Source organism: Salmo trutta, chromosome 17 (assembly GCF_901001165.1).
Source record: "Salmo trutta chromosome 17, fSalTru1.1, whole genome shotgun sequence".
Lineage (NCBI taxonomy): Eukaryota > Metazoa > Chordata > Actinopteri > Salmoniformes > Salmonidae > Salmo > Salmo trutta.
The window spans coordinates 59,368,015-59,390,457 of record NC_042973.1 but is presented as its reverse complement, the minus strand read 5'-3'; the positions used below and the strand labels follow the sequence as shown (position 1 = coordinate 59,390,457).

Below are 22,443 nucleotides of genomic sequence, written 5' to 3'. Positions count from 1 at the left end.
GCAGCATGCTGCCCGGCAGAGGTGGAAGGGAGGTTTAGGGCTGGGGTTAATTTAGATGATTTAAGGGGATAGAATTGTGACTGGGAGATAGGGGAAGGTTGGGCTTTAGAGATGTAGTTTGTAGGCATGAAGGGGAGGGAAGATGCTCCCTGAGTTTTTTGTTATTGGGTTTTTGTTTTGTTTTGAATTTAAAAATGCCTATATTTGAGTTTGTTTGGAATATTGATGGTTTTGTTTTGTATGAATGGCATTGTACGTAATAAAAACTTTTATATATAATTTTTTTTTAGAAATCTTCCACTATGTCAATATAGTGCATGGTCTATAAGTTTAGTATCACTTTTCAACCAACCCAGTGCAACTCCAACTGCTCCTAAATACAAGTAAAACTAAATGCATGCTCGTCAACCGATCTCTGCCTGCACCTGCCCGCCCATCCAGCATCACTACTCTGGACGGTTCTGACTTAGAATATGTGGACAACTACAAATACCTAGGTGTCTGGTTAGACTGTAAACTCTCCATCCAGACTCACATCAAACATCTCTAATCCAAAGTTAAATCTAGAATTGGCTTCCTATTTTGCAACAAAGCATCTTTCACTCATGCTGCCAAACATACCCTCGTAAAACTGACCATCCTACCGATCCTCGACTTCGGCGATGTCATTTACAAAATAGCCTCCAATACCCTACTCAATAAATTGGATGCAGTCTATCACAGTGCCATCCGTTTGTCACCAAAGCCCCATATACTACCCACCACTGCGACCTGTACGCTCTCGTTGGCTGGCCCTCGCTTCATACTCGTCGCCAAACCCACTGGCTCCAGGTCATCTACAAGACCCTGCTAGGTAAAGTTCCCCCTTATCTCAGCTCGCTGGTCACCATAGCAGCACCCACCTGTAGCACGCGCTCCAGCAGGTACAGTGCCTTGCGAAAGTATTCGGCCCCCTTGAACTTTCGACCTTTTGCCACATTTCAGGCTTCAAACATAAAGATATAAAACTGTAATTTTTTGTGAAGAATCAACAACAAGTGGGACACAATTATGAAGTGGAACGAAATTTATTGGATATTTCAAACGTTTTTAACAATAAAAAACAGAAAAATTGGCCGTGCAAAATTATTCAGCCCCTTCACTTTCAGTGCAGCAAACTCTCTCCAGAAGTTCAGTGAGGATCTCTGAATGATCCATGTTGACCTAAATGACTAATGATGATAAATAGAATCCACCTGTGTGTAATCAAGTCTCCGTATAAATGCACCTGCTCTGTGATAGTCTCAGAGGTCCGTTTAAAGCGCAGAGAGCATCATGAAGAACAAGGAACACACCAGGCAGGTCCAAGATACTGTTGTGGAGAAGTTAAAGCCGGATTTGGATACAAAAAGATTTCCCAAGCTTTAAACATCCCAAGGAGCACTGTGCAAGCGATAATATTGAAATGGAAGGAGTATCAGACCACTGCAAATCTACAAAGACCCGGCCATCCCTCTAAACTTTCAGCTCATACAAGGAGAAGACTGATCAGAGATGCAGCCAAGAGGCCATGATCACTCTGGATGAACTGCAGAGATCTACAGCTGAGGTGGGAGACTCTGTCCATAGGACAACAATCAGTCGTATACTGCACAAATCTGGCCTTTATGGAAGAGTGGCAAGAAGAAAGCCATTTCTTAAAGATATCCATAAAAAGTGTTGTTTAAAGTTTGCCACTAGCCACCTGGGAGACACACCAAACATGTGAAGAAGGTTCTCTGGTCAGATGAAACCAAAATCGAACTTTTTGGCAACAATGCAAAACGTTATGTTTGGCGTAAAAGCAACACAGCTCATCACCCTGAACACACCATCCCCACTGTCAAACATGGTGGTGGCAGCATCATGGTTTGGGCCTGCTTTTCTTCAGCAGGGGCAGGGAAGATGGTTAAAATTGATGGGAAGATGGATGGAGCCAAATACAGGACCATTCTGGAAGAAAACCTGATGGAGTCTACAAAAGACCTGAGACTGGGACGAAGATTTGTCTTCCAACAAGACAATGATCCAAAACATAAAGCAAAATCTACAATGGAATGGTTCACAAATAAACATATCCAGGTGTTTAGAATGGCCAAGTCAAAGTCCAGACCTGAATCCAATCGAGAATCTGTGGAAAGAACTGAACTGCTGTTCACAAACGCTCTCCATCCAACCTCACTGAGCTCGAGCTGTTTTACAAGGAGTAATGGGCAAAAATGTCAGTCTCTCGATGTGCAAAACTGATAGAGACATACCCCAAGCGACTTACAGCTGTAATCGCAGCAAAAGGTGGCGCTACAAAGTATTAACTTAAGGGGGCTGAATAATTTTGCACGCCCAATTTTTCAGTTTTTTATTTGTTAAAAAAGTTTGAAATATCCAATAAATTTCGTTCCACTTCATGATTGTGTCCCACTTGTTGTTGATTCTTCACAAAAAATTACATTTTTATATCTTTATGTTTGAAGCCTGAAATGTGGCAAAAGGTCGAAAAATTCAAGGGGGCCAAATACTTTCGCAAGGCACTGTATATCTCTCTGGTCACCCCCAAAGCCAATTCCTCCTTCGGCCGCCTCTCCTTCCAGTTCTCTGCTGCCAATGACTGGAACGAAACTACAAAAATCTCTAAAACTGGAAACACTTATCTCCCTCACTAGCTTTAAGCACCAGCTGTCAGAGCAGCTCACAGATTACTGCACCTGTACATAGCCCATCTATAATTTAGCCCAAACAACTACCTTTTCCCTACTGTATTTATTTATTTATTTTGCTCGTTTGCACCCCATTATTTCTACTTTGCACCTTCTTCCACTGCAAATCTACTATTCCAGTGTTTTACTTGCTATATTGTATTTACTTCGCCACCATGGCCTTTTTTGCCTTATCTCACCTCATTTGCTCACTTTGTATATAGACTTATTTTTCTACCATATTATTGACTGTATGTTTGTTTTACTCCATGTGTAACTCTGTGTTGTTGTATGTGTCAAACTGCTTTGCTTTATCTTGGCCAGGTCGCAATTGTAAATGAGAACTTGTTCTCAACTTGCCTACCTGCTTAAATAAAGGTGGAATAAATAAATAAAAAAATTGTTGAAAATTAAAAATGTTGAAATCAACAATATGTCAAAGGATTGAACTACTGAAAACTGAAACAAACAATTGGATCAAACAGATCAATCCCACTGGACATTGGGTTTGATTCAGACCCTGCCAGCATGGCCAGAGATGTAACTTATGACCACGGAACCAACACAGACCTTTCATGCCTCACTAAAAACACCTAAGTATTAGATTTACTGCCATGGTCTAGTATGTCACTGCATCAGACACCATTCACAATGCTGGCTGAGGTACAAGTAAAACATGACATATTATTCCCTAACCATTCACAATGCTGGCTGAGGTACAAGTAAAACATGACATATTATTCCCTAACCATTCACAATGCTGGCTGAGGTACGAGTAAAACATGACATATTATTCCCTAACCATTCACAATGCTGGCTGAGGTACGAGTGAAACATGACATATTATTACCGAACCATTCAAAATGTTGGCTGCTGTACGAATAAATTGGTGTCTGAGGCGGTGACATACTAGACCATGGCAGTAAATCTAATACTTAGGTGTTTTCAGTCATGCATGAATGGTCTGGTGTGGTTCTGTGGTTATAAGTTACTGACCTTGGAATACATTTCTGGCCATGCTGGCAGGGTTTGAATCAAACCCAATGTCCACCTGGTACACTGGCAGGGTCTGAATTAAACCCAATGTCCACCTGGTCCACTGACACTGTCTGAATCAAGCCCAATGTCCACCTGGCACACCGGCAGGGTCTGAATCAAACCCAATGTCCACCTGGCACACTGACAGGGTTTGAATCAAACCCAATGTCCACCTGATACACTGGCAGGGTCTGAATCAAACCCAATGTCCACCTGGCACACTGGCAGGGTCTGAATCAAACCCAATATCCACCTGGCACACTGGCAGGGTCTGAATCAAACCCAATTTTAATGAATTGTCAATGAAGCATTGTTTGTGCCACGCTCAAAACAACTGTTAACTCAGGAACTATGAAAACGTGAGTTCAAGACAACTGGGAACTCAGGAAAAACCAAGCTCTGACTGGGAAAATACGTTTTGATCGGTCATCCAACTGGGAATTGTAAATCCGGAACTCGGGACTCTTTCTCGAGCTACGACCTGAAGATCACTGACATCATCAGGATTCAACCTTGTTTTTTCCCCCCGAGTTCCCAGTTGTCTTGAAATCACCATAAATCCAGAGAATGACAGACTTTGATGACAAAATTTGCCCACGAAGGTCACCTTCCTGTTCAAGTGAGCACAGAACAACTCAGTGAGTCCAAAAATATCTTTCATATAATATATTCTATGCTGCTGCATAAATTATGTAATATGCCAGAGATATGTATACTGTAGCTAAGAAAGTAATAATAAGTGTATGTTGTGTAGTAAGATGTTAGTAGCCCATGTGCCTCACCCTAATAATTTGTTTATTTTCCCCTCTTAATTTCTCCTACTGTTCTGACTTGGTGGTGCACATGTAGCCTATAACCTGTTTTAGAGAAATGTAATCGTTGAATATTGTAAAAACTTTAATTGTCTGCTTATTTGGCCCCTTTATTTATCCTACGGTTATGACTTGGTGTACAGGGAGGACATTGTAAGAACGGCCCATGTTCTGAATTCTGTCACTGTACATTTCAAAAGTGCTAAACAAATAGTTATATTGACTACGTCGGTCCTAGCTCGCTCATTAATGCCTTCATCGAAATTACGGATTGCCTCTTATCTGCTTGTCGTCCCCTTATGCCATAGTTTGTACATCTCAATTGTCAGTAGAAACCACATTTGTTTAAGCAAGTCAGCCATATTAGCTATGTTTTTTTTAAAGTCAGTAAATGAAGCTGAATGAACTGCCAGACAAGGATCCACTGATAGACAGGTGTTGCAGTGGTAAGATGTTGGGACAGCTTTATGTATGCCTTAACAGTCTGTGGGCACCGTTTGTCACCGTTATAGTGCAATTAATGTATTGTTTAGTGCTGTGTTTGCCCAACCAAGATTTACATGTTAAAATCACCACTGCTCCTCAGCCTTCCTCTCCTCTGAAGACCCAGTGAGGGTGGAGCTCAGTCAGAGAGCTGTTGAGGGACTGGTTAGGAAGAACACCTATACAGCCAGAGAGGTGAGAGGTCACGCATGGTTTAGATGGTAAATATTTATATTCCCTTAGCGGTTCATCACGTCAGCTAAAGGGAATATGTTCCATCATCTATGTTTATTTACATTAGTGCAAATTGTCCACTGATATTGGTGTAATTTCTCATCCCTTTGGGCTGTATGAAAGTTAATTTCCTCTCAGGCACACACATTTGTTCTTTGATATTATGAAGGTCATTTGTGTAAAATGTACTTTTCCCCACTCATTCACCCCATCTCTTTACATTGCTGATGCATATTTGGTGGTCTGACTGCATCCAGACTATGTCAAAGTCCCATCCTGGAAGATCCTGGAAGATCTGAACCTAATGCAGTTTGGAGTCATCAGATGACAGAAGTCACATTTAGGTGCCAGGTGTAACTGAGGCCATAGATGCTCCATATCCATTACTTTGAGTGTTTTATATAATATGACTAAATGTGTTTCTGTGTTGCAGGGACAGTCAAGAAATGGAACAGCAAGGCCACAGAACATGACATAAGCAGAGCTGTGGGAGACCACCTCAAGCCCCTGGTAGAGCCGGGGGTGGTGTTTACCACTCCACCACGCCTTCAGCAGGCTGGAAAAGTGGGATTGATACTGTTTTTCATACTAAGAGGGACCAAGAGTCTGTTGATTGGTCAGTCATTGGGTTAATTTGTTGAAATCAAATCAAGCTTTATTTATACAGCACATTTCAGACATGGATGCAACACAATGGCTTCACAGGAAAAAAATGAAAATAAACAGAAATATTTAGTACACAACAAACAGAAGATTAACAACTGAAAGACTAATGAACATTCTAAGGAAATGCCATTGATTAAAATATTAATTGGATGCAACATCCAACCCAAAATATAACTTGTTTTTTAGGAGGGTCTCTGAAAGACACTATGGGGGTGTCCACTGGAAGTTCACTAGTAACAACAACTGGGACCTAAAAGACACCCACCATGAGACCCACTAAATCTGCCCAAGAAGAGGCAAACAAAAGAAAAACCCACACCAAACTTAAAGACAGGACGCAAACCAAAAAGGTGGAGCAACTAAAGGTGTTGACTCTCCACATGTATCAAGACAACTGGAGCACTGGGCCAGACACTCTTAAATAGAACCTGGACCAGCTCAGGTGAAACACCTTCCCACTAACGAGATGGACAAGCCAGCACAGGTGTAACACATACTGACTAACGAGGTGACACCAATCAATGCGTCCTACGTGCTAACGAGCTAGACGTGCTAACGAGCTAGACGTGCTAACGGGCTAGACGTGCTAACGGGCTAGACACGTGCTAACGAGCTAGACACGTGCTAACGAGCTAGACACGTGCTAACGAGCTAGACACGTGCTAACGAGCTAGACACGTGCTAACGAGCTAGACACGTGCTAACGAGCTAGACACGTGCTAACGAGCTAGACACGTGCTAACGAGCTAGACACGTGCTAACGAGCTAGACACGTGCTAAAGTCCAACCTCAAAACATTAATGGAAAAACCAAAGCCTGTAACACCTTCCCCATTAAGACAACAAATATATCCTATATTTTTGTTGGAAAAGTTTGCTCACCACCAACAGAAAACAACTTCCATTTCACATTATAATCAACTACAATGATTCACCTTCACCAATATAAACATGGTGTCTACTGGATGTCAACAATTAAAAACAAGAAAAAAACACGTATTTCTAAATAATAATATACAATAGGATTATTTGTTTCTCCTTTTTCTTTCTATAGAATCCTAAAACTCACTAGCTTCTAGAACTCTCGTCTTCCTAAAACTCACTAGCTTCTAGAACTCTCGTCTTCCTAAAACTCACTAGCTTCTAGAACTCTCGTCTTCCTAAAACTCACTAGCTTCTAGAACTAGCTCCTTAATATCCGTAGTAACTTTTAACCTCACTGTGGAGCTTCTCTCTCTTTTCAGGGTTCACTTGATAGGCATGTTGTTGGATCGGGGCCCAGTCCCCAATGTCCTGCTCTAGTACATTTGGGTTGGCACATCAGAGAATGAACCCTGATATTCTAAAAGCAGGGCAACAATGTCAATATAATTATACAAAAAAAATTGTCAGTTGGTTGCATAAATAATTATCATTACTAAATGTTACATGAAATGTAAAAATGAAATATTTGGTTGCATCGTCTTATTTTCAACGGCTTTTCAATTACATTTTGCTAGATGGGTTATCCCCAATGTCAAAGCACAGTTTTAAAGTGTCCAAATCAATAACCAATATGCAGAAACAGTTTGGGATATATTGAAAACCTAAACATAAAATGTGCTATATACACAAACATCTGCCATAATCATATTACTTGTAATTTTTAAAACAAGCACCTTTTAAAATGTACAAGCACCAAAAACGCTGTTGTTTTGACAAGTAGCAATAAATCACTGATATCGATTAGGGGGGAAATCAGGTTGTACGTGATGTTGAAACTAACACAACTAAAAAACACATGGAAATGGGAGATATATTTTACCTCACTGATTAGAGGACAACCTGCAGAAGACAGTCAGCTACATTTTGGAGTGATGCATTTAAATGTAGGGGTCCCTAAACAAAGGAACACAACACTAATTTGTCATAACTCATCGATATCATGTTGAAATCAATTGTACGACAGGAGGGAGATGAGGTTGCACGTCCTGTTAAAACTAACAGCTCAAAAACCACACGGAATCTGGGAATAATGTGTACATCACTGGTTAGAGGACAATTTGTAGAAAACAGCCAGATACATTTTGAAGTGTTGCATTTTGATTCCAGTGGGTCACCAACGTGGTAAGTGTAACACAGCTCTTTTGTTCTTAGTCACTTTTTATTAAATCACATAAATAGTAACTCTTCCATTTCAGAGCCTGGATTTTCCCCCTGAGGCTAATATCCATATCATGTTGAAATCAATAGAACAGGGGACAAACGTTTAGGGTTCTACATTGACATCATTAAAATACTCCTACTACAATGTTAAAACATTCTACATTGTGACATTAATTCATTGATATCATGAAACAACTCCTTCATGTATTTTCTGATGTTTGATCAGAGATCTTTTATCAGAGTATCTCTTGTCACACTGATCACAGCTATAAATTTCTCTCCTGTGTGTATTCTCTGGTGTAGAGTCAGACTGCTAGATGCAGAAAAATCTTCCCACATTGATTTGGAGAGACTCTTCTCTGTTTATCAGAGTATCTATTCCCACATTGAGCACAGCTATGAGGTTTCTCTCCTGTGTGTTCTATGGTGTACCTTCAGACCACAAGAACTAACAAACCCCTTCCCACATTGATCACAGCTAAAATATTTCTCTCCTGTGTGTGTTCCATGGTGTACCTTCAGACTGCTAGAAAGAACAAAACTCTTCCTACATAGAGTACAGCTATATGGTTTCTCTCGTCTCTCTCTTGTGTGTGTTCTCTGATGTGATATCAGGCTTCTTGACTCAGTAAAACTCTTTCCACATTGATTACAGCTAAAAGGTTTCTCTCCTGTGTGTGTTCTCTGGTGTCTCTTCAGACAGTTAGAACGAAAAAAACTCTTCCCACATTGAGTACAGCTAAAAGGTTTCTCTCCTGTGTGTATTCTCTGATGTGCTATCAGGCTACCTGACAGGGTATAACTCCTTCCACATTGATTACAGCTAAAAGCTTTCTCTCCTGTGTGTGTTATCTGGTGTCTCTTCAGACAGTTAGAACGAACAAAACTCTTCCCACATTGAGTACAGCCAAAAGGTTTCTCTTTAGTGTGAATTCTTTGATGTACTTTAAGTTTTACTGAGGAGTTTAATATTTTCCCACTGTCAGAGCAGCAGTGAGATTTCTTCCCTGTGGGTCTCTGCAGGTGTTTCTTGAGGAGTTCTGATCTGGAGGGACTCTTCTCTGCCTCGTCAGCATCATGATGTTGTTGAGGCTCCCCAGAGGATCCACGATAGTCCCGTCTCTCTCCTGTGTGAACAACAAAGTCATACAGATGGTTAAATGCCCACAACAGCAGAAATCCACTGTTTATTTGAGGTAAAAAGGGATGACCAGAGAGTACCCATGAAGTTGTACAACATTTGACAAGACTATCTTAAGACAGTCAAGACCTAAGCAGTGTGCCAGATGACTTTTGGCCTCCAATATAGGCCCCTTTCTGTGTTTGCTAAAATTGCAGCGATGCACACGCAATTTGGTAGTAGAAACTCCTCCCTGCTAATGAGGAAACCACTAGTTATTGATGTAGTATATCTGGTAATGAGGAAACCAATAGTTATGGATGTAGTATATCTGGTAATGAGGAAACCACTAGTTATGGATGTAGTATATCTGGTAATGAGGAAACCACTAGTTATGGATGTAGTATATCTGTTAATGAGGAAACCACTAGTTATGGATGTAGTATATCTGGTAATGAGGAAACCACTAGTTATGGATGTAGTATATCTGCCTGGAGCAAAAATGGTGAGCGAAGATTTTCGTTTTTCACAATGTATTCTGAATATTACAGCGCACTATCAGGACAAGATCAGGAGTGCTACTCAAGGAAACTCACATTAAGCTCTGTGTCTATTCACTAATTCACCACCGTGGGGGAAAACTCAGGGGAGTTCTCATAGGCTGAATGCATTTACAGGTTGCTTATGAGTGCAATTCACACTATTTTGGATTATAATTGTAAGGCTCGATTGAATGTCCTGCTTAATAAAATGTTTGTTTTATTGTTGCAAATCAACTGCTTTATACTTAAAAAAAACATTTCTACCAGTAAAATGTTATTTGGCTAGCTTTGCCATCAGCCTGACAATGAGGGTTTGTACACTAAGTGTTTAACAAATTGGCCCATAACTTCACCTAACAACAACATAGACCTACTGTAGAACCCATAACTTCACCTAACAACAACACAGACCTACTGTAGGACCCATAACTTCACCTAACAACAACATAGACCTACTGTAGGACCCATAACTTCACCTAACAACATAGACCTACTATAGGACCCATAACTTCACCTAACAGCACGTTGGTTGTTGTTGCATGTTGATGTTTGTAATTTGACTGCATAGAAATGCATGCAAACCAGTGGTTGTATCTCTCTAGGTCATGCCAGTAGGTTACAGTAGGTTGTAACTCTCTAGGTCATGCCAGTAGGCTACAGTAGGTTGTATCTCTCTAGGTCATGCCAGTAGGTTACAGTAGGTTGTATCTCTCTCGTTCATGCCAGTAGGTTACAGTAGGTTGTAACTCTCTAGGTCATGCCAGTAGGTTACAGTAGGTTGTAACTCTCTAGGTCATGCCAGTAAGTTACAGTAGGTTGTATCTCTCTAGGTCATGCCAGTAGGTTACAGTAGGTTGTAACTCTCTAGGTCATGCCAGTAGGTTACAGTAGGTTGTACCTCTCTAGGTCATGCCAGTAGGTTACAGTAGGTTGTATCTCTCTAGGTCATGCCAGTAGGTTACAGTAGGTTGTATACAAGTGGAAACAATTATCAACCCAATGTGGAAAGTGTTGAATTTGGTGAACAACAAAATGAATGGCTTATTTGCTACGTGAGGTTTACTTGATCCAACAGAAGTTTCGTAATGATTAAGTTGTTATGTGGACACGTGACATACCGACAACTTTGATAAAAACACTATAGGAGTTGTCTCCAGATCGCTATGCATATTCATCCCTACATGCCGTGGCCCCCAGTCTGCGGTCAGCAGATAGACCCTTCTCAAATATATATGTTAAGTCACTTTTTGGAAACGGAACGGAGAAAACAAGGGGTAGCTTGTTCTCTACGTCGTCTGATTCTAGACATATCAGTCATCATCCCAGGACCCTCCGTTGAAGAGGTATTGACGAGCCAACTCCGAATATCCAAAGTTAAAAACTAATTGAAGGCGGTACTTACTGGTGTTAATCAGATCTCCTGTCTCCTCCTCTTCATCTTTCAATGTGACAGTAATCTCTCCTTCCTTCTTCACTCCAAAAACAGCATCATCCTCTTCTTCCTCTTGTTTAACTGAAACGTCTTTCTCTTCTTCTTTCACTGTAACAGCCTCACCCTCTTCTTCCTCTTGTTTAACTGTAACATCCTCCTCTTCCTTCTCCTCTTTCACGACAATGTTCAGCCCCAGAGCTTCTTTCTCCGTCCAGCAGACCTCCTCTTCTTTAACAGGAGGGGAGTAGTTTAGGGAGCTCATGTTCGGGGATGTTAGCTAGCTAGCTATCATTAGCGACTAGGCTAATGCTAACTTAACCAGCCAGCTACTATAGCTGACTAATACAAAATAACGTAATATTAAATAGGTTAACAAGTAGATACGACAGAAGTGTGTCTGAAACACAGTAGGTAATATAGACCGAAATCGTCTAAATAGCTTGAATCTTTCGGCTATGTTGGCTAGCAAGCTACCGAGGTGGTTGACGAGCTGTTTATGAAGAACCGTCCACTAGATTATACGTCACGCTGCAGCATCGCCTGAAAGACGCACATCGCCGTCTGCTGACTGCTCCTACATGGTGTAACAATACATCATGTAGATGTATATAATGAACAGACTAGGTCTATACTGCTCCTACATGGTGTAACAATACATCATGTAGATGTATATAATGAACAGACTAGGTCTATACTGCTCCTACATGGTGTAACAATACATCATGTAGATGTATATAATGAACAGACTAGGTCTATACTGCTCCTACATGGTGTAACAATAGCTATAAAGTTTGTCTCCTGTGTGTGTTCTTTGGTGTCGAGTAAGATAGCCAGATGTAGTAAAACTCTTCCCACATTGATCACAGCTATAAGGTTTCTCTCCTGTGTGTCTTCTCTGGTGTAGAGTCAGATGGCTAGATGAAGTAAAACTCTTCCCACATTGAGTACAGCTAAAAGGTTTCTCTCCTGTGTGGATTCTCTGGTGTAGAGTCAGAGAGAAAGATGTAGTAAAACTCCTCCCACATTGATCACAGCTGTAAGGTTTCTCTCCTGTGTGTGTTCGCTGGTGTATTTTAAGTTCTGATGAAGATTTGCAATGTTTTCCACAGTCAGAGCAGCAGATAGATTTCTTCCCTGTGGGTCTCTGCTGGTGTTTCTTGAGGTGATAGAATCTGGACAGACTCTTCTCTGACTCGTTAGCATCATGATGTTGAGGCTCCACAGAGGATCCATGATAGTCACGTCTCTCTCCTGTGTGAACAAGTCAGACAGATAGTTAAAGGCTCACAACAGCAGAAATCCACTGAAAAAGGTGATGCCAACAGCGTAGCCATGATACTGTACAACAATTGACGTCTGTAATGAATGTTAAAATTACTTGACAATAGTCTTAAGACAGTCAAGTGAGCAACAATAGTCATATTTAGTCTTGTTTTCACATTAGTAGTAACTAGAAATAAGTAAAAGGTGTTGAACTCCTAAGCAGTGTGCCAGGCGACTTTTGTTCTGAAATATAAGCACCTTTCTGTGTTTGCTAAAATTGCGACAAGGGCGATGCACACACAATTTGATTGCAGAAACACCTCCCTGCTAATGCAGAAACCGCTAGTTATGGATGTAGTATATCTGCCTGGAGCAAAAATGGTGAGCAAGTGGCCTAAGCTGTGCCATTAGAGATTCTGGGTTCGAGTCCAAGCTCTGTTGCAGCCGGCCGTGACCGGGAGGCCCATGGGGCAACGCACAATTGGCCCACCGTCGTCCGGGTTAGGGGAGGGTTTGGCCGGCAGGAATATTCTTGTCTCATCGCGCACTAGCGACTCATGTGGCAGGCCGGGCGCTGTGCACGCTGACCAGGTCACCAGGTGTACGGTGTTTCCTCCGACACATTGGTGCTGCTGGCTTCCGGGTTGGATGGGCATTGTGTCAAGAAGCATCGCGGCTAGGTTGGGTTGTGTTTCGGAGGTCGCATGGCTCTCGACCTTCGCCTCTCCAGAGTCCGTATGGGAGTTGCAGCGATGAGACAAGACTGTAAGTACCAATTGGGGAGAAAAAAGGGGTGAAAAAAATATATATATATTTAAAAAATGGTGAGCTAAGATTAGTTTTCACAATGTATTCTGAATATTACAGCACTAGATCAGGAGTGCTACTCAAGGAAACTCACATTAAGTTCTGTGTCTATTCACTAATTCACCACCGTGGGGGAAAACTCAGGGGAGTTCTCATAGGCTGACAGCAAATAAAGCCTCCATTTACAGGTTGATTATGATTATTATTATCATCATTTCACACTACTTTGGATTATAAGGCTCGTTTGAATGCCCTGATTTAATATAATGTTTGTGTTATTGTCAAATGTACTACTTTATATTTAAAAACGACTTCAACCAGTAAAATGCTCATTGGCTAGTTTTCCATCAGCCTGACAATGAGGTTTTGTCCACTAAGTGTATGCCAAAATGGTCTATAATCTCACCTAACAATAACATAGACCTACTGTAGGACCCATAACTTCACCTAACAACAACATAGACCTAGGACTATAAATCATTTAATATTTCAGGTGAAACAAGGAGACTAAAATGTCTTTGTCATGACAATTCATAACCTGATCACCAGATAATTTTGTGAATAATCCCACTAGGCTACTCTGTAATGTGTTGTCATTCTAAATGTCCTGAATAAAGGAAAATAGCTCTGTGTGTTGTACAATAGCCTTTCCATCAAAGAACAGTTCTCTACACATTATGAGGTAAGGATCTCTGTGTGCAAACAGACTAACGAGACCCTACTGTAAATCAAGTAGACAATAACACATAAATATCTATTTATTTGGGATGTTGGATCCAACGTGGAGCACGGCATAACTGTCTTTACCAGAGTAATGGATGAAGAAGCACTTTGGTTGTTGTTGCATGTTGTGATGTTTGTCATTTGACTGTCATTCAGAAAATGATTTCCTGGATCAGCTGATGATAGTTGAACATGTGACTGTAACTAAACAGCTACAGTATTAAGTATTATGTGTAATTATTGAAGAACAGCGTTAATGACAGTATCCATTTGGGTGTTGTCAATAAAGTTAAGGTGACTCTCGGTTAGAACCATTGGATTTAGTAAACTGAAATGATTTAGGATTTCTGTGCCCATGAAAACTGTTTTCCCAACGTAACATAAGAAGACACTAAATGTTACGTAGTTAGAGAGCATTTCAGAGATCTGAATACAAAAAAACTGTCCCACAGCAAGATCCAGTATTTAAGTTAAAGTTCATCATATGACAAGATTAACGTTATGACTATAACTACTGTTCCCTGAAGGAGGGAAACTAGGTACAACATACTATTAAATCCACTGGCTTACTGGTGTTCTTCCATGCCGTTCATGGGAGGGGTGCGTCACTTGAGTGGGTTGAGTCACTGACGTGGTCTTCCTGTCTGGGTTGGCGCCCCCCCTTGGGCTGTGCCATGGCGGAGATCTTTGTGGGCTATACTCGGCCTTGTCCCGGGATGGTATGTTGGTGGTTGGAGATTTCCCTCCAGTGGTGTGGAGGCTGAGCTTTGGCAAAGTGGGTGGGGTAATATCCTACCTGTTTGGCCCTGTCCGGGGGTTTCATCAGATGGGGCCACAGTGTCTCCTGACCCCTCCTGTCTCAGCCTCCAGTATTTATGCTACAGTAGTTTATGTGTCGGGGGGCTAGGGTCAGTCTGTCACATCTGGAGTATTTCTCTTGTCTTTTCCGGTGTCCTGTGTGAATTTAAATATGCTCTCTCTAATTCTCTCTTTCTCTCTCTCGGAGGACCTGAGCCCTAGGACCATGCCTCAGGACTACCTGGCTTGATGACTCCTTGCTGTCCCCAGTTCACCTGGCCGTGCTGCTGCTCCAGTTCAAACTATTCTGCCTGCAGTTATGGAACCCTGACCTGTTCACCGGACGTGCTACCTGTCCCAGACCTGTTGTCCCAGACCTGCTGGAACCCTGACCTATTCACCGGACGTGCTACCTGTCCCAGACCTGCTGTTTTCAACTCTCTAGAGAGCAGGAGCGGTAGAGATACTCTCAATGATCGGCTATGAAAAAGCCAACTGACACTTACTCTTGTGGTACTGACTTGTTGCACCCTCGACAACTACTATGATTATTATTATTTGACAATGCTGGTCATTTATGAACATTTGAACATCTAGGCCATGTGCTGTTATAATCTCCACCCGGCACAGCCAGAAGAGGACTGGCCACCCCTCATAGCCTGGTTCCTCTCTAGGTTTCTTCCTAGGTTTTGGCCTTTCTCGGGAGTTTTTGCTAGCCACCGTGCTTCTACACCTGCATTGCTTGCTGTTTGAGGTTTTAGGCTGGGTTTCTGTACAGCACTTTGTGATATCAGCTGATGTAAGAAAAACATTTGATTTGATTTGTGACTATAATTACTGTTCCCTGAAGGAGGGAAACTAGGTACAACATACTATTAAATCCACACCTCGCTGGAAGCCCCGCATTCCACAGGTGATGAGCGTGAGACTCGGATATATTCCTTAAATGATTTAATCCTTAAATTTAATACCTCACTTTCCTGACCCAGGAAGTGGCGGAGCCAAACAGGTGTTGTAACTCGTTCATAACTGGCACGCAGATCGGTAGAAATGGTAAGATAAATTGGCACTTCAAACAGAAATGGAAAAAGTTTGCCTATTTTACCGGAAACTTCAGGAGCATAACGTCAGAATTAACGAAGGCCAGCAGCAGGTGGGGAATTGGTTATTTTCTTCTGGTTATATTGACCTCTGGCTTCCTCAAGTCATTTGTGTGTGTTAATTATTTAATCAAACGCTTGAAGCATCAGTTCAGTTCAAGTTCTGCACATACAGTTGATTTTATTAAACACATGGGGTGTGTCTATATGAACAAATACACGTCATAACATTTCAACCAATCAATTGGTAGAAATAGAATACTATTTTTTATTTTTATTTGGGATAGCCCTAGAACATAGTGCATTCAGACCCCTTCCCTTTTTACACATTTTGTTATGTTACAGCCTTATTCTGAAATTGATTTTTTTTTAACCTGTTGAGGCCAGGGGGCAGGATCTTATCCCGGTATTGGGATTCATTGTCATGTGACCATGGCGGGGAATTCAAAACTGCAAGAGTAATCATTTCAAATAATCAAATAATCAACTATTTTCCTCCATTTGAAAGATATATCTCCTAAATCTAACCACGCTGTCCGATTTTCAGAGGCTTTACGGAGAATGCATAAAGTTAGGTTATGTGAGGAGAGTACATTGACAATAGCTGCGTGTAATGTTTAGCCAATTCAAAGAAGGGCATCAACAGACAGAAAACTAGCTAGAATTATGCACTTACCTTTGACAATCTGCATCAGATGACACTCATAGGACATTATGTTAGACAATACATGCATTTTTAGTTCCATCAAGTTCATATTTATATCCAAAAACAGCATTTACAGTCACGGTGAAATTCAGAATTTTTTTCGGCTCGAATGCTCCCAGTGAATCCAGCATTACAAATCACGGAATTACTATTCGAAAACATTGGTAAATTATAATATTGTCATTCAAAGAATAATATATTATCATCTCGTAATTGCTACCGAATGGCCAGATCTCAAAATAACTTTACTGGGAAATCACATTTTGCTATAAACTGGGTACTATGCTAACAACATAAGCTAAGCTATAAGCTAAGCTAAGCTATACCGTTAGCATTAGCATCATCTAATATCGATAATAACATTCTAAATATCCCCTTACCTTTGATTATCTCCATCAGAAGGCGCTGCCAGCGATCCCAGGTCCAGAACAAATGTGGTTTCTTTTGATAAAGTTCATAATTTATGTCCAAATAGTTAGCGTTCAGTAGGCTCCCACAAAATGAGGTGGGCAGTGTAAAGTCACGCCGAAAAGCTAAAGAAAACCTAGTAAATAATCTATTTACGTTTCTTCAAACATGTCAAACGTTGTTTAGCATTAATCTTTTGGTCCATTTTTAACGTGAAACATCAGTAAACATCAGTAATATTTTCACACAACCTATCAAGTGTCTAGAATAAACGATTATGACAAAGACACTCTTCTCAGATTCATGCGCAGGCGCAAAAAATGAAGTGATGACGTGTCAACTTGTAAGCTTTCTAATTCGGTCTGTATTCATGACAGATGCTTCCAACAACTTTCTAAAGATCGTTGACATCTAGTGGAAGCAGTAGGAGTTGCGAACTGAATCCTTTCTCACTGTGGTATCTTTAAAACAATGACACTAAATAGTACAGTCACAAAATTCTCATTTTTTTAAATCTATTTTTCACAGGTTTTTGCCTGCAATATGAGTTTTGTTATACTTACAGACACCATTCAAACTGTTTTAGAAAATTCAGAGTGTTTTCTATCCGAATGTGTTAATAATATGCATATCCTAGCTTCTGAGTTGGTGTAGGAGGCAGTTAAAAATGGGCACATATTTTTTTCAAAATTCTCAATACTGCCCCCGTGGCCCGTAGAGGATAAATGATCAATCTTCAGACAACACCTCAAAATGACATCACAATACCCCATAATGATATCACAATACCCCATAAAAGTCAGAAGAAAGTTTAGAAATGCTTGCATACCAGTGGTTGTATTTCTGTAGAACATGCCAGTAGGTTACAGTAGGTTGTATCTCTCTAGGTCATGCCAGTAGCCTACAGTAGGTTGTATCTCTCTAGGTCATGCCAGTAGGCTACAGTAGGGTGTATCTCTCTAGGTCATGCCAGTAAGCTACAGTAGGTTGTATCTCTCTAGGTCATGCCAGTAGGCTACAGTAGGTTGTATCTCTCTAGGTCATGCCAGTAGGCTACAGTAGGTTGTATCTCTCTAGGTCATAACTCTCTAGGTCATGCCAGTAGGCTACAGTAGGTTGTATCTCTCTAGGTCATACCAGTAGGCTACAGTAGGTTGTAACTCTCTAGGTCATGCCAGTAGGCTACAGTAGGTTGTATCTCTCTAGGTCATGCCAGTAGGCTACAGTAGGTTGTAACTCTCTAGGTCATGCCAGTAGGCTACAGTAGGTTGGAACTCTCTAGGTCATGCCAGTAGGCTAAAGTAGGTTGTAACTACCTAGGTCATGCCAGTAGGCTACAGTAGGTTGTATCTCTCTAGGTCATGCCAGTAGGTTACAGTAGGTTGTATATCTCTATGTCATGCCAGTAGGTTACAGTAGGTTGTATCTCTCTAGGTCATTACAGTAGTTTACAGTAGGTTGTATCTCTCTAGGTCATGCCAGTGGGCTACAGTAGGTTGTAACACTCTAGGTCATGCCAGTAAGCTACAGTAGGTTGTAACTCTCTAGATCATGCCAGTAGGCTACAGTAGGTTGTAACTCTCTAGGTCATGCCAGTAGGTTACAGTAGGTTGTATCTCTCTAGGTCATGTCAGTAGGTTACAGTAGGTTGTAACTCTCTAGGTCATACCAGTAGGTTACAGCAGGTTGTAACTCTCTAGGTCATGCCAGTAGACTACAGTAGGTTGTATCTCTCTAGGTCATGCCAGTAGGTTACAGTAGGTTGTAACTCTCTAGGTCATGCCAGTAAGCTACAGTAGGTTGTAACTCTCTAGGTCATGCCAGTAGGTTACAGTAGGTTGTAACTCTCTAGGTCATGTCAGTAGGTTACAGTAGGTTGTATCTCTCTAGGTCATGCCAGTAGGTTACAGTAGGTTGTATCTCTCTAGGTCATGCCAGTAGGCTACAGTAGGTTGTATCTCTCTAGGTCATGCTAGTAGGTTACAGTAGGTTGTAACTCTCTAGGTCATGCCAGTAGGCTACAGTAGGTTGTAACTCTCTAGGTCATGCCAGTAGGCTACAGTAGGTTGTAACTCTCTAGGTCATGCCAGTAGTCTACAGTAGGTTGTATCTCTCTAGGTCATGCCAGTAGGTTACAGTAGGTTGCATCTCTCTAGGTCATGCCAGTAGGTTACAGCAGGTTGTAACTCTAGGTCATGCCAGTAGGTTACAGTAGGTTGTAACTCTCTAGGTCATGCCAGTAGGTTGTAACTCTCTAGGTCATGCCAGTAGGTTGTATCTCTCTAGGTCATGCCAGTAGGTTACAGTAGGTTGTAACTCTCTAGGTCATGCCAGTAGGTTAAAGTAGGTTGGAACTCTCTAGGTCATGCCAGTAGGTTAAAGTAGGTTGTAACTCTCTAGGTCATGCCAGTAGTTTAAAGTAGGTTGTAACTCTCTAGGTCATGCCAGTAGGCTACAGTAGGTTGTATCTCTCTAGGTCATGCCAGTAGGTTACAGTAGGTTGTAACTCTCTAGGTCATGCCAGTAGGTTACAGCAGGTTGTATCTCTCTAGGTCATGCCAGTGGGCTACAGTAGGTTTTATCTCTCTAGGTCATGCCAGTAGGTTACAGTAGGTTGTAACTCTCTAGGTCATGTCAGTAGGTTACAGTAGGTTGTAACTCTCTAGATCATGCCAGTAGGTTACAGTAGGTTGTAACTCTCTAGGTCATGCCAGTAGGCTACAGTAGGTTGTATCTCTCTAGGTCATGCCAGTGGGCTACAGTAGGTTTTATCTCTCTAGGTCATGCCAGTAGGTTACAGTAGGTTGTAACTCTCTAGGTCATGCCAGTAGGTTACAGTAGGTTGTAACTCTCTAGGTCATGCCAGTAGGTTACAGTAGGTTTTATCTCTCTAGGTCATGCCAGTAGGTTACAGTAGGTTGTAACTCTCTAGGTCATGCCAGTAGGTTACAGTAGGTTGTATCTCTCTAGGTCATGCCAGTAGGTTACAGTAGGTTGTATCTCTCTAGGTCATGCCAGTAGGTTACAGTAGGTTGTATCCAAGTGGAAACAATTATCAACTCAATGTGGAAAGTGTTGAATTTGGTCAACAACAAAATGAATGGCTTATTTGCTACGTGAGGTTTACTTGATCTAACAGAAGTTTGGTAATGATTAAGTTGTTATGTGGACACATGACATACCGACAACTTTGATAAAACACTATAGGAGTTGTCTCCAGATCGCTATGCATATTCATGCTAGTAGCTTAGCATCTCTCTCCATTGAATACAGGCGGTTGACGTCAACAACCCTCATAGAATATAAACAATAGATTACAATAATAAAATGTATCCACCAATCCAAAGACAGGATAGGCGGGAGATAGACAACCCACAGTGCAGCTTTGTGGACAACGACTCCCCTTGTTAGGATGGAGAGACATCTTGTCAGTATATCCATAATCTTTGGTGTAGCCAACCCAACTCTCACATGGCTCTATTGGGGGTCACGGTGTGTAGTAAAACATCACTACATTAAAATCACTACATGCCGTGGCCCCCAGTCTGCGGTCAGCAGATAGACCCTTCTCAAATATATATGTTAAGTCACTTTTTGGAAACGGAACGGAGAAAACAAGGGGTAGCTTGTTCTCTACGTCGTCTGATTCTAGACATATCAGTCATCATCCCAGGACCCTCCGTTGAAGAGGTATTGACGAGCCAACTCCGAATATCCAAAGTTAAAAACTAATTGAAGGCGGTACTTACTGGTGTTAATCAGATCTCCTGTCTCCTCCTCTTCATCTTTCAATGTGACAGTAATCTCTCCTTCCTTCTTCACTCCAAAAACAGCATCATCCTCTTCTTCCTCTTGTTTAACTGAAACGTCTTTCTCTTCTTCTTTCACTGTAACAGCCTCACCCTCTACTTCTTGTTTTACTGTAACATCCTCCTCTTCCTTCTCCTCTTTCACGACAATGTTCAGCCCCAGAGCTTCTTTCTCCGTCCAGCAGACCTCCTCTTCAATAACAGGAGGAGAGTAGTTTAGAGAGCTCATGTTCGGGGATGTTAGCTAGCTAGCTATCATTAGCGACTAGGCTAATGCTAACTTAACCAGCCAGCTACTATAGCTGACTAATAAACAATAACGTAATATTACATTAAATAGGTTAACAAGTAGATACGACAGAAGTGTGTCTAAAACACAGTAGGTAATATAGACCGAAAGCGTCTAAATAGCTTGAATCTTTCGGCTATGTTGGCTAGCAAGCTACCGAGGTGGTTGACGAGCTGTTTATGAAGAACCGTCCACTAGATTATACGTCACGCTGCAGCATCGCCTGAAAGACGCACATCGCCGTCTGCTGACTGGAGGGAAACGCAGTTGAGGATCACATTTTATATTCAGACTAAGATTATTTTACATGGATTTAATTAAATAATACTATTATATTGAGACATACAAAGACAGGGATGTGGTGATTGATTAGTGAGAATAAAAAATGTTTACTACAGCACATTTAAGGCAGTTTCATTCAGTCAAACAACATCTAAATAAGTAGTCAGCTACTGTAGGTCTATACTGCTCCTACATGGTGTAACAATACATCATGTAGATGTATATAATGAATAGACTAGGTCTATACTGCTACTACATGGTGTAACAATACATCATGTAGATGTATATAATGAACAGACTAGGTCTATACTGCTCCTACATGGTGTAACAATACATCATGTAGATGTATATAATGAACAGACTAGGTCTATACTGATCCTACATGGTGTAACAATACATCATGTAGATGTATATAATGAACAGACTAGGTCTATACTGCTCCTACATGGTGTAACAATACATCATGTAGATGTATATAATGAACAGACTAGGTCTATACTGCTCCTACATGGTGTAACAATACATCATGTAGATGTTTATAATGAACAGACTAGGTCTATACTGCTCCTACATGGTGTAACAATACATCATGTAGATGTATATAATGAACAGACTAGGTCTATACTGCTGCTACATGGTGTAACAATACATCATGTAGATGTATATAATGAACAGACTAGGTCTATACTGCTGCTACATGGTGTAACAATACATCATGTAGATGTATATAATGAACAGACTAGGTCTATACTGCTCCTACATGGTGTAACAATACATCATGTAGATGTATATAATGAACAGTCTAGGTCTATACTGCTGCTACATGGTGTAACAATACATCATGTAGATGTATATAATGAACAGACTAGGTCTATACTGCTCCTACATGGTGTAACAATACATCATGTAGATGTATATAATGAACAGACTAGGTCTATACTGCTGCTACATGGTGTAACAATACAGTGCATTCGGAAAGTATTCAGACCCCTTCACTTTTTCCACATTTTGTTACATTACAGCCTTACTCTAAAATGATTAACACTACCGTTCAAAAGGTTGGAGTCACTTAGAAA

General features: G+C 41.1%; 1 pseudogene; it reads left to right on the top strand.

Annotated features, from left to right (window-relative positions):
• LOC115151401 (zinc finger protein 501-like) overlaps positions 1-22,443 on the top strand; it is a 154,186-nt pseudogene that overhangs the window by 2,016 nt on the left and 129,727 nt on the right.